Raw genomic sequence first — 22,049 nt, 5'->3', positions numbered from 1 at the left:
AGAAAATATACAGCGATAACACTAACAACATGTCTACATAGTGATAATTATGAATTTAAAACCATATTAGAATAGCTCATAGTAAGATAACCGTGCCTTGGAGTGTGTCTAGAGGCAAGGCATGCATGTCCATGACACACCACGTGGCATGACCGATGCATATCCTAGTGTGCCGGTGTCATATCCGACACGGCTATGGCAACTAAGTTAAAGTGTCTGTCCTTCATAGGTGCTAGATGATGTACACATCACGGGGTCCAAAATTACTATATCCATAGTCAAGCAGCATAACCAAGAATATAAGAAATAGAGGTTATGGTGTCCCAAGACTACAAATTTCTCATAAATAGTTACAAAAATTATAGAATCAACCAATTAAGAGGGAAACAAGCACAGTTTCATACCTTCTTTGGGTTAAGCAAGTAATCGTACAGTGTTTTCTCTTCCCGATTAACAGCCATGCTCTTGTTAACATTAGAGTATGAATACCCAGGAGTGGGGCCAGAAAGCCACCCTGAAACTTGATTAATTCAACCAAATCCTTCCAAGTAAGTTACATATGGGTCATAACTGGTACAGTCAATCAATTCCAGTACTATATCAATGGATGAAGTTAGAAAATTTCCCTGCATTTAGTTACCAAAATACATTACACAAAATTGCTGATAGATTTCAAGTAAACGACAATAACAAGTATATCAGCAAACAACACTTACAATAATTATTGTCACGATCACATCCAAACGAGACATTAAAACAGATAAAGCATCAAAGACATTAGTTAAAGAAAATAAAGCATCACATCCCAATGCATTCAAAGCATGAAAACAAGCAGAAATTAATACAAGAAAGAAATTAACCAACAAGCTTTATATAAAGCTTAATCTAATCGGTTTTGCTTGAGGATGATTTATTGGTATTTACAGCCACCAGTAGCAACAGTTCCTCAACTTAAGCTCCTTAACACCATCGGATTGTCCCAATCTTCTACCACAAGGGTCTTTATGAAGCTGTCATAAACTGTCACTCACTAGACAAATGGCAAATATGACAAACAATGTCAAAATCAATAAAATTAATTAATTAATTGGCAAAATGTCATGTTCCAGATGTGTGTGACCCTAAATTCATTCAATCTTCTTGTAATAGTAAGCCTAGTGAGAAAATAAAAACAAAAATTTGGATGCATCTGTTGCCTGTGGAAGTAAATTGTTATCAGGCTCTAACCACATGGGTGATGGTTCAATTAGCTAAGGGAATCAAGCACTGGTTGTTTATTTAATTAAGCATGTGCTGTTATTACAATCTAATGTCACCCAAAAGGTGCTAAAAAGAAGCAAAATGTATACATAATTTGAGGATCCATCCCAATTTAACTTGAAATAGAGGAGATAATAAGAGTGATCACAATGCATGTATGAGAGTTTGGTTGGTCCAGTATAATAAATGCTTTTAGAGGAAAAGAAAATATCCACTATATTTCTTAAATGGGAAAGGTAGGAGACATTACCTGGCTATTAAAAATGCAACTGTTATTGGTGCAAATAAATGTCTTTAGTTAATTCATCCATCAAATCTTTGCCCCTTCCAAGTTCTTCATAAGTTGGCTGAGTACTGCTGTTTGACTCTGGAACAATCTTCTGCGTAAAATATGTAATGCCTTCGAAATAAACCTAAAAATCATACAATCTTGACATACTTAGACATAAGAGAATAAAGCATAATTTCATTCATTAGAGTATTCATTACAAAAGTATTACATGTTGACATCAAAAGTAAATGCCCTACGGGCTTACAACTTTCCAAGTCGACACTTGGTTACAAAAAGAGAGTACTAACTCAAAACACAAAATAAGCCTTTGGCTTGATTTACATGTAATACACAAAAATAAACAAGAACCTTCAACTCCCATAACCATCTAAGCTAAGACCTCGAAGGCGGCATAATACCTGAACCTGAAAAATGATGTCCCATATAGGGTGAGCTAACGCCCAGTAGAGATATGCTAAACATAATATGAGCAATAACTAAAACATTAGCATTCGATAAATTTTTAACTCATATATACCAACTTATAACACATTTCAATTCCATGACAAATATGCCCATGTTTCATTCCATTTTCCATTACTTATCTAGTTCTCAATTCATGAATAAGGCTCAGAACCTGGCCAATAATTTAATGAGACTATAACTCATATCAAAACACTTATATAATTCACAACAAATACACATACTTGCTGTATCAATACCACATCAAAACAATTCCATACTTCATAAATGATACACAGATTTGCTGTATCAATAACACATTAAAACACTTCCATACTTCATAAATGATACACAGATTCGCTCTATCAATGGAGTTCATCCCCTATCTCCTCCCAAATAAAATCCGGTTTAGGAGTCCATCCCCTATCTTCCCCTAAACCGTGGAGTGCATCCCCTATCTCCTCCCACGCAACACAATATATATAAACACATATCATATACATGAGCAGTCAATACATAAATTTGATGTATTATTCCAACCGTCATATTCGATGACATAATCAATTGATTAGTTTTAATTCACCTAATCATCATGCATTGTTTACAACAATCAAGACTATCCTCCACCGATAGGCCAAAGCAATTTATTTCTAAACATATAATAAATGCATTAACAGATAATTTGACAACAATTTCATAAGTGAGCGATTAATAAATCCAACTCCACCATTCCCTCTTATAATGAGCCAATTTCATTATTTCCAACTCAATTCCATATTTCCATAACATTCCCAAATTAATTATATAAATTAATTCATACAACAATTTAGGGCTTTCTCCCCCTTTCTCTCTACAATGACCCAAAGGTCCCATATATCATCAACAACATCAATACCATCATTTTAAGACCCAAGATACACATTTATGAGTCAATATAACCAAACCCCTCTTTATTCATTTTGTAACCCTAACACCCAAAATTACCCAACTTCAACATTACAACAAAATAACCACTAGTTTATGTCAAAGACCATAAAAATGAGTAGTTATCCCTACCTCAAATTCGGAGCTCAAAGGAGAAGATGAAGAAATTTGAAAGTGCTCCAAACCCCAATATTTTCGGATCAAAATGTAGCCCTCAACAAGCTCCACACTTTTTACAAAGGCCCAAGGATAGAAGATCACTCCTACTAGATCAATCCCTAGAGAGAAGTTGGAGTTTTAGAGTGAGGTGCTCTCCAATAGAGGTTTTGAAAAAGTAGGAGAGAGAAAGAAAGTCAAAAAGTGATCCAAAATGTCACTTTTCGGATTGATATAAAAGTCGCCCCGCTCGAGCGTGGAACTCCCCGCTCGAGCGTCAGACACAGACTCACGCTCAAGCGTGAAAAGCGCCACTCGAGCGTTGATTTCACACTTCCAGAAGTTTTGCAGACCATGGTCCCCACACGAGCATCAGACTCCCCGCTCAAGCAGAGGAACAAAATCGAAAGGGCCCGCTCGAGCGTCAAAACTCCTGCTCGAGTGCACGATGACCTGTAGAGAAAATACTAGGAGATGAATATTTACGCTCGAGCATCAAAACGCCCGCTCGAGCGGATAAGCAACAACAAAGGGCCCGCTCGAGCGTCATAAGCCCCGCTCGAGCGTGAAGGCCAAAATCTGGGCATCAACTTTTGGTTTCTAAACACAACCAACCTGTTCCAAACCTGCCCAACACAACCCAAGACTCAAATACAAAGAGTAAATGATGCAAATGAGAACAAGACAACAACATAACCACGGAACCAAGTTCGGAATACAATAAACAAAGGAAGGGAAAACCGGGATCACTACAAAATAAATAACTTGAAGCAAATCGACCAAATAAAAATAAATTATTTTACTGAAATGTAAAAGTACAAAAAGATCAAGTCGAGTGTGTGACACTCTATCCTTAAGACAGATTCACCCCGCTACGGTGCTTACGGATAAATGGCGTCTATCTCCCAGGATACAATGATTTTCTCAAATTGTGGTAGCACTTCAAACAATTTATACGGCTAACAAAAACCTGTGTTCTATACTCTCCAAATTTTCCCTAAAATAATATGAAGAATAAGTTGATGCAAGAGTGCAAAAATTGGAAGGAAACCAAGACAATTTCAGATTTTTCAGGATGTTTTGACTGCTAGAAATGGGTCTTTATTAATAGGCAACTTGGTGACCATTCAATCTGTTCGAACAGGTGCAAATTGAAGTGAACATGTGTAGAATTCAAACTGGACAGATCTGCTTGCAATTTTGAATCTATTCGACAGTTTTGAACCTATCCAACTGCTGGTAGTTTTATAACTGTTATAAATAGTTTGAATTGGCTGAAATTGGACCGGAAATTCACTGTTATGGACAGTTTAAAATTGAATTCAAATTTGAATTAATTTTGTCTAGAAAAATTAACTTTCCCGCAAGATTTTTTGGAAAAAAAAATTCAAATGAATTTTGTCCAAAAAATTAATCTTAGAACCGACCCGACCCACACCGGCACCCGGCACGGCTCGGCCGAATGACGTGTGGTGGTTTGAGCCAAGATTCAATTTGTCCATAACTTCTCCTTTCTTCAAACTTGGGGTGCCCCTTGGGGCCCAACCCAAGTGTTGCCACCTAAAACATATATACACACATAAGTTATCTTAAGTTTCCAATGTGGGACAAGCCTTACAAGGAAACCCACATTTTATTCTTTATTTGTCCATTCTTTGAACTTGAAAACGACGTCAACTTCCCATTTATTCATAAATGGTTTTGACGAACCGTTTTCACCATGTGACTTGCCACGCGGCAAGGAACACGTCACCTTTAGACCCACCTTAAAAGACGTGTGGGTCCCATCCAAATTTGAGCTCAAAGTTAGCCCAAAATAAGCCTATAAAACCATATTTTTCCAACAGACTCAAATTCATGCCACTTTAATGATTCCTACCATTCATTCTCTCCTTTGATCTTTAAATAATTATTTGTAGACACTTTGTTGGCATAAAGAGTTTCGAGCTTTGGACAATTATAAACAATTACACATATTAATTTAGGGCTGATACTTGAAACATCTTAAATGCTAACCAATTCTGGTAGGTCAAGAAGTGATATCCTCTTCAACCATCGGAGAACATAAGCATGTTTCAAGTCTGAAGATTCTTGACTTACTAGGCTCTTGATGTTGCAATAGTCTTCAACTATAAGCTCTTCCAACAACCTTATATTTCCAAACAAATTTGGTGTGAAAATGGTAGTCAAATTGGGGCACGTATGCAATGCCAAAATCCTTAGACGGGATAGACTACCCTCATCAATTGAACCTTTTCAAATGCTTTTTAAATTCCTCATATAATGAATTCCCAAGTACATCAGCCGTTCGAATGTAGGTTTCTTATCAACACCCAATGATGGATATTCATAATCTCCATCTATAATGGTTTGAAGTTCATTACATTCCACCAGCAAGCAAAATCTGAGGTTTACCATGTTTTCATTCCCAAATTCAGAAAACATCTTCACTAATCTCAGTTGACATACCTTCATTGTTTATAGACTCAGGGCATTTCTTCTGTTTCTTTTGTTTCTTGAATATCTCTTCAACTTCATGGGGTAGACGGGATATGATGCATTGTCGATGACGGCCAACTGTGAATCTAAAATTATACAAATATGGATATGTGAATTCTCTGTTATCCCGTCTAAGTTGTTGCAACAATTGTTGTAACAATTCAACTGGTGGTAGATACAACTCAAGGCTATCCAACGATTTTAAGTGACTTAATTCATTTAGGATTACCTTCACATCAGCATCAGCATCCCACCACTCATCATCTAGATTCACATCAATGCATAATTTCCTCAATCTATTGAATTTTGACAACACCCCTGTAGGGATTATTGTGTCCATCTGCTTAGTTTCCTTGCAGTGGTTTGCATGTCAACAAAAAGAGACCTTGAAGCATCTCAAACTGATTAGTTTTCCAATTTCCATGGGCAGATACATTATTTCAGTTCCTTTAAGATCAAACTCCTCAAGATTCTTAAGTGCTCCGATATGAGGCAGCAATTCCATGAGAAGTTTACAACCTCTCAAAAAGAAATTTTGAAGTGATTTCGAATTGGAAATAGAAGGTGGCAAAGACTTTATGCTAGTGCAAGACAAATCCAGATGTGTTAGGTAAGGCATGTCTTAAACAAATAATATAGGAATTTTCATTAGATCATAGTTGTTATGTAACAACAATTTTTGGAGAATTGGACACTTGGGATTTTCCGGTAGCTTAGATAATTTATTATTCATCAACTCAATCTCCATGGAATCAATCCACTCTTCAAGGTTTAGTGTTTCAGTCAATCCCAACCCCCTTTGCCTTGGTAAAAGACTAGGTATGAAATATTTTTGCAAGAGGATTTTAGTTTCTATTTGCATTTCAACATATGATAGCCATTGCCAACATTCTCTAGCAATAAAAAGGAATTGATGAGTTATTGAAGAACAATGTTTTTTGGGAAATTTTCTTCTCTCTCTAACACCTTGCTCTTTTGGATTCTTAATTTTCTTCTCTCTTGTTTCATGATATTCTTTATTGGGTCTAGAGGAATAACAAATAAATTTATTAAATATTAAAACCAAACCAATATGTGAATTCAGAATACAACAGAAGAAGTAGAAAAATAAGATGAGTAGAGACAAAAATAAAAAATGATTAGGGCATTGCATCAAATTGTTAGAGGGCGAAAGATGTAACAGGAAGAACAAATTCATGGGAAAGAACAAATGTATGAAAAGTACAAATCAACAACCACGAATCCAATTCAATTTGAGGACAAACCAAACTCAGACACAGAGAGCCAAGAGAGTTCTCAATCAAGCAACCATAGGATAATGAAATTAAGAATTGGATTGCACAACCAGGGTGAGTGACTGCTTTTACCCCCAAAACAACATTGTTTTGAGGCATTCGAGCCATTAAAGCCATGAAAATTTGAGCTACCAAGCATTGTTGAAATCAAAATGAGGTGGCAATATTAAGTGTTCCTCTCAAAAAAGTTTAGTTTTATTGTTGACTAAATCATTTTGGTCACTGAAACTAATCTTTGCCAATCAAAATTTTTTGTAGCCAAAAATAAAAGTAAAATAATGCTACTTATTTGGCAACAAAACTATTTTAGTAGCCAAAAATTATTATTCCACGACTAAAACATTTTTGGTCACCAAAAACAAATATTTGCCGACTAAATTTTGTTCGCCAAAGATTAATGGCAAATATTATGCGACATGTTTGCTAACTAAATTTATTTGGTAGGCAAAAAGTAGTATACAACGACTGAATAAATCTTTGTAGCAAAAAAATCAAAACTAACACCGACTATATAGCGATCCCGGGTTTGCCCTTGTTGTACAGTGATCCGGACATGCGTCCGTGGTTGTTGGTAGTTGTTTATTTTCTAGTTTGCATCCTCTTTACTTTGTATATTGAGTTATGGGATGAGTTGGGCAGGTGTGTTACAGGTTGGTTGTGCTTGGGAGCCTAGTGTTGCTGCCCAGATTTTTGGTCTTTCGCTCGAGCGAGGAGTTTGTCGCTCGAGCGAGAGTAGTGTTGCCCCGGTTCTGGACCTGAGAGTTGTAGTTTCTGGCTCGAGCGAGCTTTTCGTGGCTCGAGCGGTCTGGGTTTTTCTTCGCTCGATCGAGAACCTCTTGGCTCGAGCGAGAGTTTTCTGTGTCTGGTCGCTCGAGCGACCAATCCTTCGCTCGAGCGAGGGTGTTTTATATCCGCGGACAGCGTCGTCTTAAACATCACTTTTTCAGTCCCTTTCTTTGAGCAAAACCTAAATTCGACACTCTCTCTCCCTAAACTTACACTCTCTCTAAGATTTGATCTCCCTAGGGTGTGAATCTAGCCTAGGGCCTTTGTTAAAAAGATAGAGGGCGTTGAGAGCTTCGATTTAATCTGAAAAAGGTTGGATTTGGAGCGAGTTGATCTTGGAGTCTTCATCTCCTTTTGGGCTAAAACTTCAAGGTAGGGATATCCTACTCCTCTCTATGGGTTTTGTCTTTAAATTTTGGTATTTTGAGATGTTGGGCTTGGTTTGGTAATTTTGAGAAAGTTTGGGGCTTTTGTGCTATTTTACAAAAGTTGGGGTTTTATTCATAATAAACCTAGATGCATGTTTGGCAAAGAAAAAAATGGAATGATTGTTGAATCATTGATGAAAATGGAACCTAAGGGTTGAAATGGTAATTATGGAAAATGGCCTAATTACATTGTTTAATTAATTGGGATAATTAATTGGTGGGAAATGAGGAAATGAAATGTTGATTGAATATCCATTTGTGCATTTATTTTCTGTTTTAGAAATAACTGCTTTGGGCTATCGGTGGAGGATAGTCGAGATTGTTGTAGACAATGCATGATGATTAGGTAAACGGAAACTAATCAATGGAATGTGTCATGGAACTTGACGGTTGATAGAATACATTAATTGTGTGTATTGTGTGATTGTATATAGAACCAATGTGTTTATATACGTTATGTGTAGAGGAGGAGATAGGGGATGTACTCCGCGGTTTAGGGGAAGATAGGGGATGGACCTCTAAACCGGATAGGTATTTGGAGGAGATAGGGGATGTACTCCGTAGACAGAGCTCATACGCTTGTCTAGAGAAGTGAAGATAGAGCTTGTATGCTTATCTTTGTGAAGTGTGGATACAGCTTGTATGCTTATCTGTGGATATTGTTGATATACATATCTGTTGTGAAGTGTGGATACAGCTTGTATGCTTATCTGTGGATATTGTAGTTATACATATCTGTTGAGAATGTGGATATAGCTTTTATGCTTATCTGAATGTGAGATATAGTTTTTATACATATCTGTGGAAATGATGATAGAGCTAGCATGCTTATCTGTTGAAAAAGGGAAAATGAAAAGTGATTGGGACTTGTAAGTCGTTGACATAAATATGTAATTTATGTGATTGTATCAGTGTTGACCAACTATCAATTGCTAATGTTTTAGTCATTGTCCATGGTTGGTTTAGTGTATTTCTACTGGGCTGTGGCTCACCCTATATGGGAATATCATTTTCAGGTACAGGAAGCATGCCACCTCCAAGGACATGACTGGGAGGCTAGTGGCGGGCATAGTTTTGTCGTTTTACTTTTGATGTATTACATGTAATTTCAAGCCAAGGGCTTAATGTGTAAACGAGTTAGAACTCTTGTTGAAACCAAGTATTAACTTGGAAAGCTGTAAGCCCGTAGGGCATTTTGTTATGAGATTAACATGTAATACTTATGTAATGGAATTCTAATGAATGAAAGGAATGCGGTTAGTTTAAATGTAAATGCATGTTTTATCTGATGGGTTTATTGTTATTATTTTGAGGGCGTTACAACTTGGTATCAGAGCGTACCGGGTTCGAATACTTTGGGTACGTGGGAAGTGATTAGGATCACAATGGGTTTGTCTCGCTTGATAGAGACTTAGATGTAGTATCATATGCTATGTGCTTAATTGATAACATGCTTATGTGACTATGTGGGTATGGGATTTAATTTCTGGGATGTTGATTGGATCCTTGAGTTTCTGGGAGTCTTGTTGGAAAAGCACTTGATCAATGCTGTTTCTAACCGGAACTCTAGTAACGTCTCGGGACTATCATTATCCGGAAATGAAGTTCGTAAGTGCTTATGTGTTTATGTGCTTATGTGGAGTGAATTACACTTGTCCATGCATTAGGACGTGAGTGTTTAGTTCTGGCACACCTATGAATGTGCTAACGTTCTGTGTTACCTTTATTAGGATGTCAGGACGAGGAAGAGGTGCTAGGCGTGGTAGACCTGCGAGGCAGGAAGTACCGTTACAGGGTGAGATTCCGGTAGTGCAGGAGGGAGTTGGGCAGGCCAATGTAGCCGAGCCAGTGGGTCCGCAGGCTATGGGTGCCTTGGCCAGAGAGATAGCAGGAGCTTTGGGTATTCTTAGAGCTGGGAATCAGGCAGCTGAGGCAGGGCCTTCTTTCTTGAAGAGGGAGTTCTTCCGGTGTAATCCGGACGAGTTTATCGGGGATCCTAAAGAGCCGCTTAAGGCAGATGAATGGCTCGAACAGACAACGAAGACGTTTGAGATGCTTGGCATCGAGGACGGAGCACTGAAAGTGACCTTGGCATCCTTCCAACTGAAGGGAGATGCGGGTCAATGGTGGAAATACGAGAAAGCTCGTGTTGGTGGTACTTGGGAGGCGTTTGTGAATGCTTTTCAGGAGAGGTTTTTGTCTGCAGTAGCAAGGGAGAAGCTGAGAGATCAGTTTAGCCGGCTTAATCAGCAGGGCTTGTCAGTGGCCGAGTTTGAGGCTACTTTTACCAGTCTGTCTAGGTTTGCACCTGAACTGGTGGCGTCTGAGGAACGCCGTTGCTATGAGTTTGAGCGGAAGTTGAGGCGGGGCCTCAAGTTGAGAGTTGGTGGGTCATATATTCGAGAGTATAGACACCTAGTGGATGCTGCAGCTCATATGGAGCTTATGATGCAGGAGGAGGATGAGGGTCAGAGAGGCTCCAAGAGGAGCCAGGATAGTCAGAGTGATGGCAGGAGACAGAAGGGTAATAACCCTCAGCAGTCTCAGGGTGCAGTCTCTAGATCGACCTTTCCAGTGCCTAGTGTAGGCTCGGGGAGAGGCAGTCAGGGAGAATTCACTTGTTACAAGTGTGGCCAGCTGGGTCACAAGGTTTCTGTTTGCCCGCAGAAGGGTGGGGGTCAGAAAGCTGCTTCTTCTTCAGCTAAACCGCCGAGTCAGAGTTTGGGCAGGGGGCAGCTCTTGATTTGTTATCAGTGTGGACAACCTGGGCACATGAAGAGGTTTTGCCCACAGTTGAGTGCCACTTCGGGAGCGTCTGGTTCTAGGCAGACGCAGGGTTTTCAGCCAGCTCAGTCTGTGCAGGCCTCGAGGGCCAATCCGGGAGCTTCGTCATCCCAGTCTGTGCAGCAGTCTTTTGCTCCGAGAGGTGAGCAGGTAGACCAGGGGCCTACGGGGCGCGTGTATGCTGTTACCGCGCAGGATTTAGTACCGGCTCCATCAGTAGTGAGAGGTACTTTTCTGTTTTGCAACTCAGTTGCTAATGTGTTGATAGACACGGGTGCATCTCATTCTTTTGTATCTGCTGCATTTGCATCTGTTTTGGAATTGGAGTTAGCACAGTTAGCATCTCCTATTTGTGTGGTATCCCCTTTGGGTGGTGAGTTGATTCTGAAACAGGGTGTTAGAGGATGTGATATAGAGGTCGCCGACTATAGGCTTCCTTTTCCGTTTGTTGTCATGCCCATGAAGGGTTTTGATGTTATTTTGGGTATGGACTGGTTATCGTCATACCGGGCTGTTATTGATTGCTACCGCCAGAGGGTTACACTATGTACCTTGAGCGGGGAGTGGTTCCATTTCTTGGGAGACCGGGTTGGTAGTGTTTTGCCACCGGGGTATGATTCGCGAGGGCGAAGTGAGCTTAGTAGTCTACTTGCTAGCTTTGAGAATGGTGAGAGTGGTGAGACCCAGTATGTATTGCCGAGGGTGGTTTGTGAGTATTCGGATGTCTTTCCCGAAGATCTTGTTAGTTTGCCACCTCACCGAGAGATAGAGTTCTCTATTGATTTAGTGCCTGGTACGGCGCCGATTTCTATGGCACCTTACCGTTTTGCTCCAGCAGAGTTGGTTGAGTTGAAAGTTCAGCTCCAGGAATTGCTTGATAAGGGCTTTGTTCGCCCTAGTGTTTCACCGTGGGGAGCACCGGCACTCTTTGTTAAAAAGAAAGATGGTGCCTTGAGATTGTGTATAGACTATCGGAAGTTGAATCGGGCTACGGTTAAAAATAAGTACCCTATGCCCCGTATAGATGATTTGTTTGACCAGTTGAAGGGTTCCCGTTGTTTCTCTAAGATAGACTTGAGATCGGGTTACCATCAGTTGAGGGTCAGGGAGGAAGATATTCCGAAGACGGCATTCCGTACGCGGTATGGCCATTACGAGTTTCTGGTGATGCCATTTGGGCTTACCAATGCACCGGCAGTCTTTATGGACTTGATGAATCGGATTTTCCGGGAGTTCTTAGACCGATTTGTGGTTGTTTTCGTGGACGACATTCTTATCTATTCGTCTTCTGAGGAGGAGCACGAGGCACACTTGAGAGTGGTGCTTGAGTTACTTAGAGCCCATAGGCTGTATGCCAAGTTTGGGAAGTGTGAGTTCTGGCTGGGGGAAGTCAAATTCTTAGGCCACGTGGTATCCGGGGAAGGGGTGTCTGTTGATACATCCAAGGTTACGGCAGTGCAAGATTGGGCACAGCCTAAGAGTGTGTTTGAGATCCGCAGTTTTCTGGGATTAGCTGGGTATTACCGTCGGTTTGTGAAAGATTTCTCCAGGTTGGCGTCACCGTTGACTAGACTGACTCGGAAGGGAGTCAAGTTTGTGTGGAGTGAGACTTGTGAAAAGTCGTTCCAAGAGTTGAAAGTTAGATTGACCACCGCTCCGGTGTTGATTATTCCGGAGAGAGGGTTGGGTTATGCTGTATATTGTGATGCCTCACGAGAGGGTTTGGGTTGTGTGTTGATGCAAGAGGGGAAAGTGGTAGCTTATGGCTCACGTCAGTTGAAAATACACGAGAAGAATTACCCCACACACGACCTAGAGTTAGCAGCTGTGATCTTTGCCTTGAAAATCTGGAGGCACTACCTTTATGGTGAGAGGTTCGAGGTATTCTCGGATCACAAGAGTTTGAAGTATCTGTTTACACAGAGAGACTTGAATCTGAGGCAGAGGAGATGGATGGAGTTCATCGAGGATTATGATTTTGAGTTGCATTATCATCCGGGAAAGGCCAATGTTGTGGCCGATGCCCTTAGTAGGAAATCCATTAGTGATGTAGCTTGTATAGCCATCCGGGAATGGGAGATGTTGGGAGCACTTGGCGAGTTTGATTTGCTACTGGGCGAATCTGTTGAGGCTGCGGCCTTGTTTTCTGTTGTTGCGCAGCCTACACTTGTGGTTAGAGTGTTAGAGGCACAGAGAGGTGACCTTGAGGTAGAATCCCTCCGAGAGAAGATCTCCTGTGGGAAAGTTGAGAAGGGTTTGACGGTGTATCCAGACCTGAGTGTGAGATACCGAGACCGTTTGTTTGTACCGGAGTCTTGCCGAGAGGAAATACTCCGAGAGTTTCACCATTCGCGCCTTGCGGTGCATCCGGGAGGTACTAAGATGTACCAGGATTTGAGTCGCCAGTTTTGGTGGTGGGGTATGAAGAGAGATGTGGCTGTTTTCGTATCGAAATGCCTTACTTGCCAGCAAGTGAAGGCCGAGCATCAGAGGCCAGCGGGTTTGTTGCAACCCTTGCCTATTGCCGAGTGGAAGTGGGAGCATGTCACTATGGACTTCGTTGTAGGTCTTCCGAAGACTCAACGGGGTAGTGATGCTATTTGGGTGGTTGTAGACCGGTTGACTAAGTCGGCGCACTTTATTCCTATGCGCGTGAGAGATTCGGTAGATCATCTTGCCGACTTGTATATTCGGGACGTGGTGAGATTGCACGGGGTCCCAGTGACGATCGTCTCAGATAGAGATCCTCGTTTTACTGCTAGGTTGTGGCAGAGTTTGCAGAGTGCACTGGGCACTAAGTTGACCTTTAGTACGGCTTATCATCCTCAGACTGACGGGCAGTCCGAGCGTACTATTCAGATCCTCGAGGATATGCTTCGGGGTTGTGTCCTGGACTTCAGTGGGACGTGGGAGAGGCACTTGCCATTGGTAGAGTTTGCCTACAACAACAGTTTTCAGTCTAGCATCGGTATGGCACCGTTTGAGGCCTTGTATGGCCGACCGTGTAGGTCTCCAGTTTGTTGGGCCGAGGTGGGTGATGCACCTTTGTTGGGTCCGGAGTTGGTTAGGGAGACGACGGAGAAAGTTGAGCTTATCCGTAGGAGGCTTGTTACAGCCCAGAGTCGACAAAAGAGTTATGCCGACCGTAGGAGGAGGCCTTTGGCGTTTGAGGTAGGTGATCATGTCTTTCTGAAGATATCACCTAGGCGAGGCTTGATGATATTTGGGAAGAGTGGGAAGTTATCCCCTCGGTTTATTGGTCCTTTTGAGATCCTTGAGAGGATAGGTGAGGTTGCTTATCGGTTAGCCTTACCGCCGCAATTGTCCGGAGTACATGACGTGTTTCATGTGAGTATGCTTCGGAAGTATGAACCAGATCCATCACATGTATTGGATTGGACTGATTTAGAGGTAGATGAGGATGCCTCGTATGAGGAGAGACCGGTTCGGGTCTTGGATAGGCGGGATCAGGTCCTGCGTGGCAAGACTATTCCTTTGGTGAAAGTCTTGTGGAAACATCACGGAGTGGAGGAAGCCACTTGGGAACGTGAGTTGGAAGTCCGAGAGAAATATCCGGACTTGTTTATTGATATGTAATCTTGTATTTAAATTTTACATTTTGTTGAACTTAAGAGCTTTTATATATGTCTTAAGTTGTGAAACATTGAAAATGTTTTGGTTATTGGAAGCTTGTCTTGGAACTTGCCTCATATGGTAGTTGGATGTAACACTATATATGTTGAATATATTGTTGACATTGGAAAGTTAGTGCATAATGTTGGTGCATGTTAATAATACATATGTTGTTTACATATTGTGATATGTCTCTTGTTAAAGGGATGGGATGATCGGTAATGGGTCGAATTGTTGAATGTTCAAGTGTAACATTGTTTAAAATGGAGGAAACCCTGTTTTTGAAAACTTGTGCTTAATTTCGGGGGCGAAATTCTTTAAGGGGGGGAGGTTATAGCGATCCCGGGTTTGCCCTTGTTGTACAGTGATCCGGACATGCGTCCGTGGTTGTTGGTAGTTGTTTATTTTCTAGTTTGCATCCTCTTTACTTTGTATATTGAGTTATGGGATGAGTTGGGCAGGTGTGTTACAGGTTGGTTGTGCTTGGGAGCCTAGTGTTGCTGCCCAGATTTTTGGTCTTTCGCTCGAGCGAGGAGTTTGTCGCTCGAGCGAGAGTAGTGTTGCCCCGGTTCTGGACCTGAGAGTTGTAGTTTCTGGCTCGAGCGAGCTTTTCGTGGCTCGAGCGGTCTGGGTTTTTCTTCGCTCGATCGAGAACCTCTTGGCTCGAGCGAGAGTTTTCTGTGTCTGGTCGCTCGAGCGACCAATCCTTCGCTCGAGCGAGGGTGTTTTATATCCGCGGACAGCAGCGTCTTAAACATCACTTTTTCAGTCCCTTTCTTTGAGCAAAACCTAAATTCGACACTCTCTCTCCCTAAACTTACACTCTCTCTAAGATTTGATCTCCCTAGGGTGTGAATCTAGCCTAGGGCCTTTGTTAAAAAGATAGAGGGCGTTGAGAGCTTCGATTTAATCTGAAAAAGGTTGGATTTGGAGCGAGTTGATCTTGGAGTCTTCATCTCCTTTTGGGCTAAAACTTCAAGGTAGGGATATCCTACTCCTCTCTATGGGTTTTGTCTTTAAATTTTGGTATTTTGAGATGTTGGGCTTGGTTTGGTAATTTTGAGAAAGTTTGGGGCTTTTGTGCTATTTTACAAAAGTTGGGGTTTTATTCATAATAAACCTAGATGCATGTTTGGCAAAGAAAAAAATGGAATGATTGTTGAATCATTGATGAAAATGGAACCTAAGGGTTGAAATGGTAATTATGGAAAATGGCCTAATTACATTGTTTAATTAATTGGGATAATTAATTGGTGGGAAATGAGGAAATGAAATGTTGATTGAATATCCATTTGTGCATTTATTTTCTGTTTTAGAAATAACTGCTTTGGGCTATCGGTGGAGGATAGTCGAGATTGTTGTAGACAATGCATGATGATTAGGTAAACGGAAACTAATCAATGGAATGTGTCATGGAACTTGACGGTTGATAGAATACATTAATTGTGTGTATTGTGTGATTGTATATAGAACCAATGTGTTTATATACGTTATGTGTAGAGGAGGAGATAGGGGATGTACTCCGCGGTTTAGGGGAAGATAGGGGATGGACCTCTAAACCGGATAGGTATTTGGAGGAGATAGGGGATGTACTCCGTAGACAGAGCTCATACGCTTGTCTAGAGAAGTGAAGATAGAGCTTGTATGCTTATCTTTGTGAAGTGTGGATACAGCTTGTATGCTTATCTGTGGATATTGTTGATATACATATCTGTTGTGAAGTGTGGATACAGCTTGTATGCTTATCTGTGGATATTGTAGTTATACATATCTGTTGAGAATGTGGATATAGCTTTTATGCTTATCTGAATGTGAGATATAGTTTTTATACATATCTGTGGAAATGATGATAGAGCTAGCATGCTTATCTGTTGAAAAAGGGAAAATGAAAAGTGATTGGGACTTGTAAGTCGTTGACATAAATATGTAATTTATGTGATTGTATCAGTGTTGACCAACTATCAATTGCTAATGTTTTAGTCATTGTCCATGGTTGGTTTAGTGTATTTCTACTGGGCTGTGGCTCACCCTATATGGGAATATCATTTTCAGGTACAGGAAGCATGCCACCTCCAAGGACATGACTGGGAGGCTAGTGGCGGGCATAGTTTTGTCGTTTTACTTTTGATGTATTACATGTAATTTCAAGCCAAGGGCTTAATGTGTAAACGAGTTAGAACTCTTGTTGAAACCAAGTATTAACTTGGAAAGCTGTAAGCCCGTAGGGCATTTTGTTATGAGATTAACATGTAATACTTATGTAATGGAATTCTAATGAATGAAAGGAATGCGGTTAGTTTAAATGTAAATGCATGTTTTATCTGATGGGTTTATTGTTATTATTTTGAGGGCGTTACAGACTAATATGTCTTTTGGTCGTCTATTGGGTAACTTTTTAGCGACTAATTACATTTTAGTTTCCTATTGGGTGCTTTTTAGCGACTAACTATTTTTCAGTCGCCTATTAGGTCACTTTCTAGTGACTAATTGTGTTTTTTGTCGCCAATAAGTACTATATAGCTACTAGAAATTTTTAGTAGCTAAAATATGAAACATTGCCGACCAATACAAATTTTAGTCGCCAAAGGGCTGACTTTTGGCGACTAAAATCATTTTAGTTGCCAAATTTGGTCGTGAAAAGTGCAAATTTTTGTAGTGTCACTACAAGAATCTGCGCTTTTGGAACAGTTGGTGATGCAAAAATTTGATCTTTGTTCTTTTTTGTCATCAATCTTTCAATGTCTATGAGAGATCTCTGTCAGGTTCTGGTGCTAGCCCAAATGCAGCAGCTGCTGCTGCTCAGTTTGTGAGAGCTGAAATGCTTCCAAGTGGCTATTTCATTCAGCTATGCAAGGGTGGAGGGTCAATTATCCATAAAGTTGATATGTTAGTTTGGATCAGCTACCAAGCAAGTTGATATGTTAAATCATTAAAGAATGTGAAAGGCTTCAAGTTTTGTGTCATGTTGGACTTCAAAGAGGATATAGCTTTTGAGAAGACATGCTTACTAAATTCAATTTGACTTGAATATGCCCTGTGCTGTACTACGGTTACATATTTTCATCTTTATTTTAAATGGAATTTAATTATTGTTTGATGATTTAGTGAAATTACAAGAAAGGAAATTTGTTAATTATTGTTCCTAAGCTTTTTCTTTTTTAAATGTTATTGTTCTTTAATTGTGGTTGGGTTGAATGAATTTTGTTCGATATTGGATTGAATGTTTATAAACAAAAATTGATTGTTATAAAAAAAAAAGAAAAAAAAAAGATAGATTTGGTGACTAAAAAATTGGTCAGCAATTCCTTACCTTTTGGCAACTAAATTGTTAGTCGGCGATTCCTCAACTTTTGGCGACTAATCTGTTTGGTCGTGGAATATGACAATTGGCGACTAAGATATTTGGTCGGGAAAATATCACTTTTTGTGACCAAAGTGTTTTACCCACAAAATGGATTAGTCGCAGTAATGATATATTTAGCGACCAAAAATTTAATCGGCAAATCCAACTTTTCCTGATCAACAAAAATTTTGGTCACGAATTACTTTTGCTGACCCTCAATTGGCGACCAAAGTAGTGACCAAAAAAATTGGTCGCGGATAACTTTTGCAGACTAAAAATGGGCTTTTAGTGACCAATTTTTTGGTCGGCAAAGATGTTATTTCTTGTAGTGTGTACTTTCAATTAGCTCGATTTTGATTCTGTATTTATGATTTTGTCTCAATTTAGTCTAATTAATGACAACTTTTAGCATTTTTTTTTCTAGAAAATACACACACAAGTGTTATGTGCCATATAATTAAGGGCAATTATAAACTTACTCAACTCAGTTAGTTAACATCAACAAATTTAGTGATAATTTTCTTTAAAAAATACTAACAATATTATTAATTCGACCAAATTGAAACGAAATCTAAAATTAAGAGTTAAAATTGAGTCAATTAAAAGTGTGGGGCTGAAATGACACAAGGGATAAAATATAGAGACTACCAATATAATTTCTCTTAATTTTTTTATTGTCTTCATGTCTTTGAATACATTGGGATGTGATGCTTTATTTGCTTGAACTTTGATGGTTTATTTGTTTCAGGGAAATATTAAAGGGTGCGCACCATATATATCTTATAACTGAAAAAAATGACATAATTTTAATTTTTTAAGTCATAATTAAAAAATATATATTATAACTAAATATAATATGAAGCATAACTAAAGAACTCATGAGTCATAACGAAAATAATGTCAAAAATTGTAACAACCTAAATTACAAATAATGAGTCGTATATTACCCATGCCCTTATCTTCTTTGGTTGGTTTCCATTGCTGATCATTAATTAGCATTTGTTTCTGAAGCAGCAAAAGCGAGATTCTGAGATTGGTAAGATTCAATTGGGATCCCTGTTAGCATGCAAATATTTCTTTCCTTCATTCCTCTTTTTTGCTTTTATTTTGCATTTGAAGTTTGGTCCTCAATATTTTATTTAATTTTTTTAGAAAAGATCTTAAAAGAAAGTGAACCAAGCTTGCATGAATACCGTGTTTAATCCTAATAAACACTTTCGCTGTGAAAAGTCCCTAATAAGTGCATAATATCTTAAATTTCAAGTGGTATACTTTTGGAAATTATTCTAGTCTCAAGACCCTTAGAATTTGGTCAAGAATTGATCTCTCAAATTTTTCCGTCCTCTTCTAATTCCTAATAACTATTAGATCACATAAAAAATGTTAGCATACATAAATTTAATTTAATAATTGGGAGTCCATTAACACGAGAGATATCATGCATAATAGTCAAACGATCCACCTATGGAAAGTCATGATTGATCTGATATACAAAATAGTAAGCAATTCCCCTTCTTATTATTATTCCAAACCAATTTCTCGCTTATATCTTGATAGATAAATTCTTTCTAATATTTTTTAAACAAATTTTATTTTAATCCTACAAACCCATTAAGGGAAAGCATGTTATGATGAATTACTTCAATAAATTTGATAGATATGATGATAAATATTAAAGGCAATAATGCATATATATATTTTGTATTTATTTATTTTTTGTAATATATTTTGGGGTTGGACTGTCTCCGGTCTTTCATCAAATTGGACAGTCCGGCCTAGTGGATCGGTTTTTAAGTCCCGTTTTGATGATTCGAATCGTTTGTATTTTAGGATTTGTCGAGTACATCATCTTCACAAAAAATCAAATCGATTAGAAAACAAAAACCACGTGTTCAGATTAATTTTGTATGAATCATTTTTTTTTTGTCACTGTTCATTGTTTTCCACACAAAACTGATATGAACATGTGGTTGCCGTTGTCCAATCCACTTGCTAAAGATGTGGTTGCCGTTGCCCAATCCACTTGATTTCTTGCATTGATGATATACTCGACGAATCTGAAAATATGAACGATTCGAATCATCGACGCGCACTACAACAAAGCTAACTATTTACGGCATCATGTTTACGGCATGCATTAAGGGGTTGTTTGAGATGATCTAAATAAGTGCACTGTTTGACTTTTTATAAAATATGGGTTATGTTTGGGTTGGGTTTGGAGTGATATGTTAGAGAGGTGATGTGACTTAAATAAGATGATGTGACTTAAATAGGATAGTGACTTTTTGACTTTTTTGACTTTTTTTCAAACATGCCAAACTAAGCCTAAATGCATGTCGTAGTTAGTATGTTTTACGGAAATTTTTTTTTGCAAGCCGTTAATGTTTTGTCAATAACAGCATATATGTCGTATAAGTCGTTAATTCATATATTTGTGACATGTAAAAGTATGCTGTAAAAAATATATGTTTTTACGACTTACAAAAATATGTCGTAAAATATTTGTATTTAAGACGACATACATTTCATTTATAAAATATTATAACCTTACACGACATGCTAATGAATGTCCCAAAAACTTGTACAAAAAAAAAAAAATGCAATCTGATTTTTTTATGGCATGCAAAAGTATGCCGTAAAAAATATATATTTTCACGACATACAAAAATATGTTATAAAATATTTGCACTTAAGACAACATACATTTCATGTCATAAAATATTAAATTTTATATTTTTTTTGAATTTAGTGATTTTTTTAGAAAATTAAAAAATATTTTTCCTTCTAAGTATATGTAAATTATTTGAATTTAAAAAATAAAAAATAAAAAATATTAAAAAACTTACACCACACTTCCACTCATTCTAGATCCATACATGTTTTTGTCCCAAATTGTCTCATTCTTTGGAGAAATTATATTTTAATTATAAATAATAATAAAAAATTCCGGATGTTCTTAAATATTTATAAATTTCTAGTAGATATGACAAATTTTTATTTTTTTTGCCAATAAACTAGATATAAAATTAACTATTTATGGCTTTCTGTTTAGGGAAAATTAATCTAGGGTCCCTTCCCTACTTTTCGTAATGGAAAAGATCCACAAAATTATTTTTTGATGTCTAAGGTCCCTAAACATATATCAGAGAAATTTGACTCTTTGCCCACGATTCCTCTCTCTCTCTCTCTCTCTCTCTCTCTCTCCCCTACAACCAAATGAACAAAAGCTTCAAGATCTTCGTCTACCCTACCCGCAGCAACTGGGGCTTTTGGTGCAGTTATCGATTTTCGATGTGTCAAATAACCGGTTGGCGAGTCCGATTCCGACAGCCGCCTCTGCCGCCGTGGTCCTATTTGTACCTCCGCGCCTGAACTCCTCCGATCAAAGACTCCGACATCTTCGACCTCGTCCTCGTCGACTGAATCTGATATGAACCCATGTGAAGAAGACAATTCGAGGATCGATTCGGTATCTAAGACAACCGGTGATGATGATGATGATTCAACGTTGATGCTGAAGATACCCAAGATGTTGACGATGTGACTATCCTTTCTCTGAGCTTGGTCTTCCATCTCCATATTCCGAACCTGGACATCCTCCAAAAAATCAATTTACTAACATTCACATACACACCAGAAAATTTACACACAGTTCTAGACACAACAAGAAAGAAAGATGGACATTGTTCGAAGACCGAACAGCGTTCTGCAACTCCTGGAGCACAAAGAATGTGATTTTCACATCACTGGGACCGATCTTCGAATCAATGAAAGCGATGGTCCAGATAGCACGGATCTGATTTGATCTTAAGAGTCTTTCTGGAATTACAAACTCAGAAGATTCTGCGGAGTGCCAGCCTCCCATATTAGATGCTTCACATCTCTGGCACCAGTAAAGATTGAATGGTAACTCAATCAGTAACAAGCCATAGAAAGTTGTTTCTAAACATAAACCAATTAATTAATATTAAAGGAAAATAAAACTCAAATCTATATGGATGGAAATCAAAACAAGAAATATTGTTTTATGAAAAATCTTTCTCTGAATTTTTATGCATAATTAACCATTCCTTCATATGGATGACTCACATTACAAATCTTTCTCTGAAGTTTTTTTACTAGTGTAGATTGAAATTAATAGGTACAGATCTTTAGATTGAAATGTTCAATTTTCTTTGGATTGAGATTTTCTCTGGGTGTTCAAGTTT

The 22,049-nt window shown here is 38.7% G+C and overlaps 1 pseudogene; it reads right to left on the bottom strand.

Annotated features, from left to right (window-relative positions):
* Positions 1-4,925: 4,925 nt before the first annotated feature.
* On the bottom strand, positions 4,926-21,706 carry LOC145813850 (uncharacterized; annotated as a pseudogene).
* Between the last annotated feature and the right edge of the window lie 343 nt (positions 21,707-22,049).

Source organism: Camellia sinensis, chromosome 2 (genome assembly GCF_055761805.1).
Source record: "Camellia sinensis isolate YWXY chromosome 2, ASM5576180v1, whole genome shotgun sequence".
Taxonomy (NCBI): Eukaryota; Viridiplantae; Streptophyta; class Magnoliopsida; order Ericales; family Theaceae; genus Camellia; species Camellia sinensis.
The sequence above is the reverse complement of the archived record's forward strand: the minus strand, read 5'-3'. Positions and strand labels throughout refer to the sequence as shown.